We start from the raw sequence: 13,380 nt of genomic DNA on the forward strand, positions 1-13,380 counted from the left end.
GCCTCCTTGTTGCAGGACGGATTTCCACCGCTCTTTTATTTAGTGCTGCTTCACTGAGACGACTTACCGAAGGCAAGTAAGCAGCCCCGCCCGTGCCATTATACTGATACGGGTCAACCAGTCGTTGCACTATCCCCTTCATGCTGAACGCCAAGCGAGGAAGTTAGAACTTCCTCCTTTAAAGTCTTAGGTGTGACTCGATCAAGGATTGATCCTGGATCTACCGGTCCCGAAGCGGACGCTCTATCAACTGTGCTATCCGGGCCGGTCAAATCAAGGATTTATTTGGTATAATAACTTCAGGGAAACAATGCTAACCTTTCATTATATCTTATCTCTAAGCCAGCCAATACGTTGCACTCCTGCTAACATTGCTGGGCTACATACAGTGCTAATCTTCATCCTTGCTGATTGTGTTTTATCCCGGTGTTATGGATTGTTACATGTAGTGCTAAGCTTCATCCTTCCTGATCACGTTTCATCCCGGTGTTATGCATTGCAACATGTAGTGCTAAGCTTCATCCTTCCCGATTCTGTTTTATCCCGATGTTATGCATTGCCACATGTAGTGCTATGCTTCGTTCTTGCTGATTCTGTTTTATCTTGGTGTTATGCATTGCTACATGTAGTGCTAAGCTTCATCCTTGCTGATTCTGTTTTTTCCCGGTGTTATGCATTGCCACATGTAGTGCTATGCTTCGTCTTTGCTGATTCTATTTTATTTTGGTGTTACACATTGCCACATGTTATGCTATGCTTCGTTCTTGCTGATTCTGTTTTATCTTGGTGTTATACATTGCTACATGTAGTGCTAATCTTCATCCTTGCTGATTCTGTTTTTTCCCGGTGTTATGCATTGCCACATGTAGTGCTATGCTTCATCCTTGCTGATTCTATTTTATTTTGGTGTTTCACACTGCCACATGTAGTGCTAAGCTTCATCCTTGCTGATTCTGTTTTATCCCGGTGTTATGCATTGCCACATGTAGTGCTATGCTTCGTCCTTGCTGATTCTATTTTACTTTGGTGTTATACATTGCCACTTGTAGTGCTATGCTTCGTCCTTCCCGATTCTGTTTTATCCCGGTGTTATGCATTGTTACATGTAGTGCTAAGCTTCATCCTTGCTGATTCTGTTTTATCTAATTGTTATGCAATGCCGCATGTAATGCTAATCTTCATCCTTGCTGATTCTGTTTTATTTTGGTGTTATACATTGCCTCATGTAGTGCTAAGCTTCATCCTTGCTGATTCTGTTTTATCCAATTGTTATGCAGTGCCACATGTTTTGCTAAGGTACATCCTTGCTGATTCTGTTTGATCCAGTTGTTATACAGTGCCACATTGTACGTATCGCTGGTTTGAGGCATTGGTTGTCTTATGCGTTGCCAGTGTTGTGTAGGTCGTAAGTTGCATAGCGTAGTGCAAAATCAACTCAGTTGTTAAATATTTTAATGTTATTTTTTGTTGAATAAAACACAGTGTTTTGGGTAATTTGACACATTGCAGCTAACATCGCTGCATTTTTTGCCTGATTCAGCATAAGCCGTGGTAATTGAGCAATTTGTTAGTACATGTATTTAAGCATTTATAAGAACAAAACCCTGACCGAGGTAAATTGACAAGTGGCCTTAATTTAGCGGTTACGTGTTATCATTACCAACTATCGTACTGTTGTCTCTGCTCTGGTTTTACTCTCTATGCTGTGCGTCTTACATTATATTAAATACGCTATTCCAGTACTAACACCACACACTGGAGTCAGCACCGTATTAAGCTGTGTCTTTTGTCATCCTACGAGAGTACCAATTTTATTACTCGCCATGGCACGTCAGACGACCGCCGTGTAGTTGATTTATTATGATTGCATGCAAGGAAAGTTGACACTCATTGTTCCATTGTTGGGCATTGAACCCAAAGATGCTCCTCCGATTTCACCCAAAGCAATGAACCTTGTGGAAACGGCGGATGTGAATACATGGACGTAACAACTGTCGTTCTTTTTACTTGGATGCCTTACAAGCATGGAAATGAACTGTCTCAAGGCAAATATTTGACTAGCAGATGAAGCCTTGAAGGTGGAATGAAATAATAGCGTGGTCTCTTCTCAGCAAAGTGAAAAGTTTTAGACTAATATTTGTGTGGTTTTGCGATCCAGATGAGCCGCACTTTTCAAAGGGGATATTCTTCCTGCAAAACTGTGTTATGACAGCCGAGTAACAACGTTTCTGACAGTTTCTTTCTAAAAATTGAAATTTTTCGCCAACTTTGTTGAAGGCGTCTAATTACTCCTTCTGTAACCTGTCTAAAGAGAAATGCAAGCCATCAAATGGAATGGCGGTTGTGAATAAAAAAAAAATTCAAAAAACGTGCGCGGCGTGGCTGTGATAGTCACGTCCACTGCAGGAAATTTCTCCAAAATGTGTATTTTAATCTGTCTAGTAATAATCAATTTTCACTGATAGCGGCGCTTCAGCGACACATATCTCTTGAAGATTCCACCGTAGTCTTGCTACACAATGTTTGTGTTTGTTCAACTGTTGGTGGGCCTTTAGCAGCCTCTGCGAAAAATCTGAGGTGATGGTTAACACACACGTCTTGTGAATTGATCCCGAGAGCCTTACAGCGTCGCCGGTTATCCTTTGTAGTTGCTTTTTCTTTGGCATTATGGATGAAATGTAGAGAAAGTAAATCCGTGCCCAGCACTGCAACAGTTGTGAGGACTGAGTTAGAGGTCGTACATTTTTGACGTCAGCTTCTGTCAATGAATTGTGGTTAAACCTGACTTCCCTCAGCCTAGGACGAACTGCTAAACGACTTCGGTTTCAGCGCCCGTTCAAGTTTAGTGCTCACAATTTGCAGTTTAGAACAACTTTGACCTTCGATGTACACGTGATATTTAAACCAATGTTTATGGCGAGCATAAGCTATGTCACATGCCATGTTTGTGACTCAGCACACAGGCTATGTTGACACCGTAGACAGTCGGAATTAAAATTTAACGCTAAACAAACGGAAAGACAAACATACAATAGATATAAACCGCGCAAAATGAAGTATATCTGGTAGCCAGCTAAGACCAGCTTACGACAAGATATCCTTTCAAATGCCCACAATTGTCTTGAGTATTCAAAGCTAAGCTAGGAAAAAAAACCACTATGAACTAGAGATATAGACCAAACTTGATTGCAACTGTTGACAGAGAAAATAACGATCATCAACTTCACTGTTAAATAGTTTAGCGCATTGGTTGTTTCTCGCGGTGCTATTTGTCGTCTGGTTTTTTTTCATCTGTCCACCAGCGACCGGTCGGTATTGTCGGTAAATCCCTCTGTAACGCGTCTAGACAAATACATGACAACTCCAACCAGTGGACAAACGCCAAAACTAAGCCACCTTTTAAAACAGCTTCCGCGTGATCTGTGACTTAGGCTGTCACCCATGACATTGTACAGACAAGAGCAGCCAGAGCATATTGGCTATTTGGTAGCATATAATCGCTGAAGTTCTGTCTTTATCAACGGGATCGTCTTTTACCTTTTTTCGTCGGCTTCAGTGATAGAAAGAAAGAATGGCTTCAGTGATAGAAAGAATAATGGCGACAAGAGCGCAGTAAATTGTTGCCAAGTCGTCCATCGTGAGACGCCCCGTCCACAGTTGATGGATGACAAAGCATGAAAGGAAAACAGACGCCAATATCTTGTCAGGATAGCCATCCATTTTCCCCAAGACAACGTGTAGGGAAATAAATTGGTAAACACAGTTTTGAAATAATTTTGATAAACGTGGTGCCATGGAGAATTCTGCAGGAGAAAAGTATCCTTGTGAGAAACTGATGCCGGCGTTCATCACTGATACAAGGAATCATGTGGAGAGAGCAGATGTCTATAGCTACATCTTAAACAATGATGGATGTAAAATGCAAACTGAAACCTCTAACAGTATATTGTGCAGAGATATGGTCTTTAAAAAAAACAAGGCTATAAATTAAAACTCAGAATGTCATGAATATTGGACTAGTTAATATATTTTCTCCTGGCGCAAAAATTCTACAATCTACAAAATCCATGTAAAAACTTGCAAGTATTGCAAACACAATCACTATCCTTGCAATATGCGTCTTAACTGAAATGTAAGACATCTTTAACAGAATACCAAACGCAATTTGGTAAAATCACCTTGCATTTCAGTAAAAGGACTGCATAATGTTATACTGATTGTATAAGTAAGACAATGTAAACTACTCCCAAAGATTATTCTCTTCTTTGTTTTTATTCATTTTTCCTAAATAATTTAATTCAGTTTTTGCGGATACTGTGTAAAACTTTGATTACGAATATTTTGGCATAGATTTCACTGGCCAGTCTCATGAGTTTAGCTTTAACTGAAAAAAAACCGGGTGACTTGGTCGCATCGAGCCAACACTTTCGCCGTCTGAGCCAGTAAGGCCCCGTAAAAGAGAAAGAAAAGCCGTTCGAGGAATCGACGTCTTACTATCTGACATTTTGGTTTATTTGCGGATCGCCAAAGATCTTGATATTAACCGCTGCGGGAAAGCTGGCAAAGAGAGTAGAGGTCAACTGACCCTCCACGACTCCACCGAAGAGCTGAAGAAAACAGCTCAGCTCAATGCAATTAAGATTAACCAAACAGTGAACAAGAAATTGAATTAGGGGCTGGATCGACTCGGATAATTTCTCCCCTTTCCCGTGTAGAATCCACATCAAAGTTAATCCCAGCAATCCGAGTCAGACAATTGATTTTTTTTGGCATGGAATTGTTTCCTGTACCGAGTTTTATCACTCGAGCCATCTACATATCATAGAAGCGGGTGGTTATAAAGCCGGAGCAAACAAAACTAGAATGTCTGATTTGACGGATAACGTCTGGTTGCTGGTCTGCACGTGACACAGAAAAGGCTTGCCGAATTAGCTGTATTTGTATAGCCATAGAAATTTTGAGGAAGACAGGCCCGACGCTGCGAAAGTTTTTACAGTGGGAGAATTAAGCAACCCATTTCACTGTCTACACTTAAAGGATAATCGAGCCGATAGAATCCATCTTTATCACCGAATGCTCTGTCCCTAACACAAGCCATTTGGCAACCATCGCATCTTTAAACTGATTCACTGTTCCGTTTAAAGCAAAAAATAAAATGTTCAATGTTTGGTGGCACACCCTGACGCAGACACACATAACGAACAAAAAACAAGGAGACCACAATATAAAAGAATACAGCACAGAGAGTTAAACTACAGCAGTGGTGACTGCGTGATAGCTGGCAAATGGTCACAAGTAACCGGTGAAATACGGCCTCTTGTTAATTTACGACAGTCAGCGTTTTATTCTAACTGTTCATGTAAATGCTTCAACAGTAGATGTAGTCAAAAAAATACAGTCATGTTAATTGCCATTTTATCTCCAGCAGAAGTGGGCGAAGAACAACATCTCTTCCATTTTGCTGACTGCTGTATGTAGATTATGTATTACATACATAGTCCCACAGATGATTTACAATGCCATTTCTCCTGCAAAGCAGGAATGTAACATGAGTTGTCTCCAAGTTTTTAGCAATTAGAATTATATACATGTTTCGTGACCTCTGTATATTTTGAACAGCCTTAAAATAATTCACTCAAAAATCTTTACTATCGGCTAAAATTTTGTAGCTGGGCGTAGTCTGAGACTTTTTTTAAACGTCTTTCTTTGCTTGTGGCATTGGTGAATAATTTATATATTGAAATGTCCTATTATTAACCAGGAAGACTTCTGTTATTGATGTTTGCAATATGAAAGCATTTATACATGCACAACCCTTAGCTGTGTTTATAAGCAAGGATGTGACCTTCTAAAAAAACCGAACCCTTTCACGTGTATTTATTATTGTGTGTGTGGGGGGGGGGGGGGGTGGGGGGGCGAAAGTTATGCCGAATAACTATTCAGTTACTCTGTTGAATTGTGTTTTGTGAAATAACGGGCCGCCATCGATTTACTTTACCCAAACGAACAGTGGTTTTGCATTATTTATACCATCCGTGTATGGCTTTGTCAACAACCAGGCATGGGAGCATCCATGCCAGCTCGCGAGTAATCGCCAAGACAAGATATTTGATCCCAGAAGGAAGAGTTATTCATCGTTGTTGCCTTGACAGCTGTTTAGTGTGAAAAATACTTTGAACATTCCTAGTACTGATAAGGAAGACTTTCTCTTATTGATGTTTGCAATATTAAGCATTCATACATGCACATCCGTTAGCTGTGTTTATAAGCTAGGATGCAACCTTCTAACAAAACCAAACCCTACATATTAGAATAGACCTCTGACTGAGGTAAACTGACAAGAGGACATATTTTAGTGGTTATGTGTGACCGTTTGCCAGCTATAACAACGTTGCCAATGCTCAGGTTTTACTCGCTATGTTGTAGCCGTATTTCACTTGTTATGTGTGACCGTTTCCAGCTATCACAACGTCGCCAATGCTCTGGTCTCACTCGCTATGTTGTAGCCGTATTTCACCTGTTATGTGTGACCGTTTCCAGCTATCACAACGTCGCCAATGCTCTGGTGTCACTCGCTATGTTGTAGCCGTATTTCACCAGAAATGTGTGACCGTTTGCCAGCTATCACAACGTCGCCAATGGTCTGGTCTTACTTTCTGTGCTCTTGGATAAAGGATCGGGAATGTACGACAAGGTCAATTCCCAAAACGACATTCAACACAAACTGGGAAAGTAATTATAGAGAATATACCGAACGAAATTATGATGAAATCATGCAAAGAGACGCAGTAAGCAATTGCCAGTGATGTTTTATGGATATAAGTTATGTTTTGGGCGAATAGCTGAAATCATTATTTACATCTTATTTTTTGCTAAGTACATAAGTTGTTCATAATCAAAATATTTATCTCATTTAGGCTTTGGTTGTAACTGTACATATATCTGGCATGGCCATATAAAGACAAACGTGTAGTAATGCAATATATACATATGCATACAAAACAATGGGCTTAGTGTTGGTTGGCTGTTTTTTTATGGGTACAAAAAGATATCTTCCGATTCTGTAATACATTTCCTTCAACTCTGTTATCATGAATGGACAATGTACATGTGTAGCTGTTAAATCCCACACTGATATATTAGCTCAGCCAACCAATGGTCCAGGTGACCATGTAACTATTCTGATGTGTTATTTTTCTCACATTTCGAGCATCACATTGAACTATTCTTTTACTCATTGCCTCGAATACATTTATTTTGTTTTAATCTTCAGAATGACGCCCCACATGAAGCTGATAGCAGGTACAACTGGTAAAAACACATTCCATGTGGAAAGCTATTTCCTTCAAATTCCGCCGTGTTTTCTTTTGTCCAATCAACTTAGTGCTTAATCGTAAAAACGCTGCATGCTTCCTTTGAAAGTTCAAAACAAAATCAGCAGGGTTTCTGTCAGTAACTCCTCTTGCTGTATTATTCTCATTAATATTTTATTGTTTCTATCCTGTATTTTTCTGAACATGTAAGAAAAAAGGAAGTCAAACATGGAGTAAGTGTCCTGCTGAGCCCTTGTGTCATAAGGCACTCTGTACATAAACACCTTGTAACAAGCACAAAGGCATTACTAGTGTGTTGGGTTCCATAAACGCAAACGTATACAATATAAACGACATACAGCACAGACAACCAAGGACGATAATGTGGTCAGGGGAAATGGTAACACGTAACGGAGTGAAATTTGGCCTCTTAACAGTTTACCTCAGTTAGGGTTTTATTATAAATGGTTATTATAAATGGTGAAACATTAGCAAATGATGCTACTTCTACACGTTTAGGTACACAAAATGCAGTGATGCTTCCTTGTGAGGTCACATGCCTAGCATTCTCAAGATCGTACGATGTCATCACATTTAATAAAGAACAATACTAATGTAAAGGCACAAGCCGCGGTTTTTTTTTTGTATTAACATTCTTTTGCTCAAGTTGGAAATCGTACATCAAATAATATTTATATATGTCTTTAAAGGTGCATAAGTTGTAAATTTTCAGCTATAACGTCCAAGCTTCTCATGATTGTAGAGTGGAGATAAGCCGGAACATACTTATCCACGGAAAATACTCATGCACAGAAAATACTGATGCACAGAAAATACTCATGCACAGAAAATACTCATCCATACAAAATAATTATACACGCAAAATTGCCCTAGTTAACCAAATTGTATCGATTGTCTAAAACTAATAACGATGCAAAGCTAAATGTAAGTTAACATTAATCAGTCAGGAGATCGATAAATAAATGACGTTGGCTGGAAAGGTACTTGTGTATAAGAGCCAATAGATCTAGCCAGATGGTTTATTGGTGTTTATTTCTTCCTGATCCAACGTGTAAATTTGATCAGCAATTAATCCCATCGTAATCGGCTTTCCCCTTAATTGATTCTAATTTGCCCAATTATTTCATTTAGAGTCGATATCATCCCTATATCACCATCGCATGTTGGCAAAGTCTGTTGTGATGGTTTTGATTTGTTCTGCGCTGAGAGAAGTTAATCAGATGTTACTAGTTACAATACTGAACGCAGGGCTGATCCTACAAGACTTGCGCTGCACCGTATATTGTATGTTGGAGGGCTGTAAATTTTGATCTTCATCCGATAGGTTTGTGTGGTTTGAAAGAGTACCCAATAGTGAATAACAGGAGACTTACAGCGTGCAGAGTAAAACCAGAGCAGCGGCGACGTTATGGTATACGTACAGCATGGAGAGTAAAACCAGAGCAGCAGCGACATTATGATATACGTACAGCATGGAGAGTAAAACCAGAGCAGCAGCGACATTATGGTATACGTACAGCATGGAGAGTAAAACCAGAGCAGCAGCGACATTATGATATACATACAGCATGGAGAGTTAAACTAGAGAAGCGGCGACAGTTTGATAGACCTACAGCATGGGGAGTAAATCCAGAGCAGCGGTCCCACTCCATTGACCGCACTACAACGACAGTGTAATAACTGGTCGCGTGTAACAGATGTAATACCACGGCTTGTCTATTTACCTTTGCAACACTGAACATCTTCTACATCAAAAGGCTACAAGGCAGACAGGGAGAAAAAGAGGCAGATGTAACCAAAAAAAAAAAACCCCGAGTGTAATGAAAAACTCATAAATGATGTATCCCGGCGCCATGACTTGCGATTGAGATCGTCTCTGTTATGGCATGTTGCGGCTGTGCCTATTGTCGGTGCTGTAAACGTCTCTGCAGTTGTTCATTAATTACTGAATCGACTTACAATTGGATGGAATTAATTAGCCTTTTCCGGTTTGCAGGTGATGTAACATGGTTGTTGGTGATTTGTTGGCAGATTACCCAAGCATGATAACATACCTAGAGGTTTTAATAAAAAGACATACGCTGTTTTCTACTAGAACAGCATTCACGGGGTAAAACACCAATCAAGTAAATAAAATAACACAACAGCATTTGTTTGGTTAGACTTTAAAATGTTTTTAACATTCATAATTTCTGTCCACACGTCACGATATGGACAACATAATATATATTGTGCTATATGGGATTCAGGGACGGTTGTAAGGGTGCTGATTAATTGATGTATTTTAGAAGTATTATACACCGCATTCAGAGTCATTGCTATTAAAGACTCTCCATCTATTTTGTCTGGTTTAAAATCACATTGTTGATACGCGTCACACCATACGTGGTAACAACTACTATCAGTCTTCGTTGAAGTGTCATCAACATGTCGGCCGACTGCCTGATGTTCCTACTATGAAACGCTTTTTGCTGAAAAATCAAATGCCCCTTAACTGTGGCCTCGTGCGTGTGTAAGCGCTATACGTCTGTACAAAATCTTTATCCGGTTTAGTCTGGTTTAGGGTTTCGAAATGGTAAACTTCCGGTGTTCGGAGTAAAACCTGATATGTGCAGAGTGTATAAACAACTGTCTGTAAGCAGCACTGCTCTTTGAATTGTGTCATCTTCGGATGTAGGCGGTGGAATAGATATTAGTAAACCGGTTTGATGCATTTATAAGTAGACTACGCAATGAATACGTAAAACTTCCCCTAGGGTAATTGCTGTCATCTTCCCAGGAAGCATAACTCGACAGTACATGTTTACCAGGGCTACCTGGGTTAACATGCGTTCATAAAACTCTTCATGACAATATCGACTCGACTTTAGACATGCCACATTCCACGGGCCTTTTGCTTTGGGCTCTGCTTACACAAAGACTGTCATTGATTTACTGGCAAACTTCATGGACAGAAAACCTCTGGGGACCTAGTCCACCCTTCACCCCATGGCCACCATAGCATACATTCACAGAACCGGACGTTGTGTTGTTGCATCGACTTATTGACAAAGAAATATCGAACAAACGTAAAGCAAGCTGCTACAGACCTTTATCTGTGCTTTGTACACACTCAGTTTTGTATACCTCAGCCGTGGGTGTGGTTTAATTCTGCTCTGTATACCAGATCATCAACATTTTAGAGCACATCGGAGGATGTGTCTTTCCTCCAGGAACAATGATTAAAGTCATTGTCGACGAGGCCCCAGTCTCAAATCCTATGTGTGGCTTGCGCGTAGCTTCACAACTTGGCACAATGAACCCTGGGACAACGGTTTTCTGTCGATACACTACGGATAGATAAGACGTGTGCCTAGGTACAAAGTTCGATCTCTCTGTATGCGTGAAGTGATTTATATATAACGATTACAATGCATGTGCATCCGTCATCTTGGGCTGTGGTATGAATATTTCACGGATAAGATTATGGACATCCTGTGTACCTACATATATAAAGATAGGTTCCGTTCTCTCTGACCTAGATGACTGCCACGTGGCATTATTGAATCAATATCCGTTTGGATTACCAGGAAACGATAACATGTAATCTCTCAAGCGGTATTGACGATCCATGAGATTTGTTCCTGTTCTAATAACAGTGATCTCACGCATTCTCTACATATGGTTGAAGAACAAACTACCTGTGGTTCATGCCAAGATGAATCATTAAGAACATGTAACAATTTTATTTGATTAGCCTATTACTGCTGGAGATTACGAAATTTCCGTAATTCCTTCAGGAGCAGTTTGCCTGTACATGGTGATGAGAGGTTGCTTAATACAAGACCAAGGGAATGCCTTCCCTCTAACTACAGGTATATAACGATGTCCTTTCACCCTGTTCTATGGACTATATTTCCACGTTTCGATGACTATACAGTCTCGGGGATGAAGAGCTATTGCTCACATGCTAACAGTGATTGTTTCATGTTCTACGTAAGTAAGGACATGAAGAACGTGTTATTTGGATTCCAATGACAAATTCTGTTTGAGTACATATGGGTGTGGAACTACACAGCTATATGTATTCAAGACAGTCCATATCCAGGCTAGCAGGTGACGAATTGAAGGATTGCATAGCAAGGTACATCTGTTAAAGTAAATGAACTACATTGGGCAATATTCTGAAACCTACGGCTGATAACAACTAGCGATTATAGTTTGTTAAACAACAGAACACCCTGCATAATATATGCTAATTTCGAGCTTCACCAAGGCCTAGTTTTGGAGTTATGAGGCCGTGAAGCATAGCAATGTACTAACTTGCAAGTTATTTACACAATAACCTCGTACCCCTCCTCCCTCCACCCCCCAACCCCACCCCTCCTTGCGAGTAAAGCTTGAAGATGCGAATAAACGGAACGTGCCCAGTGTTCGCGGACTCGAATTACGGAGTTTGAACCACAATATAACAAATGTGACGGTCATCTACGGTTCACAATTGAAGCCGTTACAGACCCCATGCTCTTGTACGTGTAGATATGTATGAACGAATATACGGATCAATAAGCTGTCAGCACCCACTTTGAAGCTTGGCTATTCACATACAAGGTTGCACCGTTCTCACAATGAAAATGTTGGTATACGGTATTATAGTACCATGTGGATTAGCCAGTACTTGCTTCAAACGGTACAAAACGGTGGGGGCACTGTGTGGGAACACTGCGTGGACATATATCGTGCTGTGATCACTGTTTCGATCAAATGTCAATTTACAACTGCGGGAATTCTGTTAACCTACGGCTGGACATAAATGCTGGACACATGTTCAACATACCACAGGTAAGGCTGCTTGTAACTTGGTACCTTATTACTATTGTTTTTATTTTGGCGAAGGGGCATCCCTGACCGAGGTGGTTAGGGTGCCAATCCGGTGTGATGACGCAGCATCCTCCCACTGCTCATGCTGTGTTCTCCTGGGATCTGCCTCTTTGCACTCCCCCCCCCCCACCCCCCATAATGTTGGAAGCTGTCGTATAAGTGAAAAACACGAATGTAATAAATTAAATTTTCGCGATTTACTAAATTTTCCATGTCAAAGTTGAGCAGAGGCAATGTGCAACATTTTGTCTTTGTGATGTGGTTTTAGGAATGATTTTATTCGTATGTCAACAAGTCACTATTTGTTTTTGCTTCGATTTATTTAGTATTTCTCATGGTCAACTAGAAAATCTCTCACACTCTAATTAAAACTAATCCCTCTCATATGATACCTTCAGACGAACTTTGAATGTGATTACTAATATCTCGGGACATTTAAAAAGCTGTAGTTAACCAAATAAGCTTTCAAGCTGATTTACGCCATTGCTCCCTTCGTCACTAATCTAGCCTTTCCTAGCTTCCGTCTAAGCGGTACTCGCCCGCCAGTCCATTTAACATTCCTCCGTTCCGAGGAGAGCCTGATCATACCGAGGCTGTAATCCTTGTCCAAAGACGTGACGCTCTATTACATTCCCTTGACGAGTTCTTTAGGGGTCCGTGAGAGATTGATTACATCCAATTAATTACGTTGGCTTTCTTCGTAAATAGTTTATAGTGAAACAGAGAAGCGCCTGAAGGATCCGTACGTAACCGAGTATCAGCGTGTTTATTACTGTTGTCTATGACCCTCAATTACTGCGAACTCTGTGGTAATGCATTCGTAGATCCCCATCTACTGAGCAATCACACGTGATTACGAGGTCGCGCACTGAATGACATGAGTATTGTCACCTGATTGGCGTGCTAGCCTGTCCATGGTTTCTCACGGTACTGTAGTCATTGACGACGAAGAGGGGGCTGCGCTCTGCAATACTTCAATTGCGAGGCAAATGAGTGATTTCACTGCTAAAGTAAATACTCGAGAACATTCGATATAGTTTGTAAGATTGTCCCAGAAAACGAAGGCCACGTGATCCCGTAGAAACAGACGACATGCGCACAAAATATGCTGCTCCTAATGATTTAGAATCAGACAATGAATTTGTATAATTTTCATCTTTCCAGGTAGTCTAAGTATTCCTGTAAA

At 40.4% G+C, this 13,380-nt stretch overlaps 1 protein-coding gene across 1 annotated transcript in view; it reads left to right on the forward strand.

Annotated features, from left to right (window-relative positions):
• Positions 1-13,380, forward strand: part of LOC135462990 (potassium voltage-gated channel subfamily H member 7-like) — a 244,622-nt gene that overhangs the window by 147,980 nt on the left and 83,262 nt on the right. The gene's annotated exons all lie outside the window — the stretch shown is intronic.

Source organism: Liolophura sinensis, chromosome 2 (genome assembly GCF_032854445.1).
Source record: "Liolophura sinensis isolate JHLJ2023 chromosome 2, CUHK_Ljap_v2, whole genome shotgun sequence".
Lineage (NCBI taxonomy): Eukaryota > Metazoa > Mollusca > Polyplacophora > Chitonida > Chitonidae > Liolophura > Liolophura sinensis.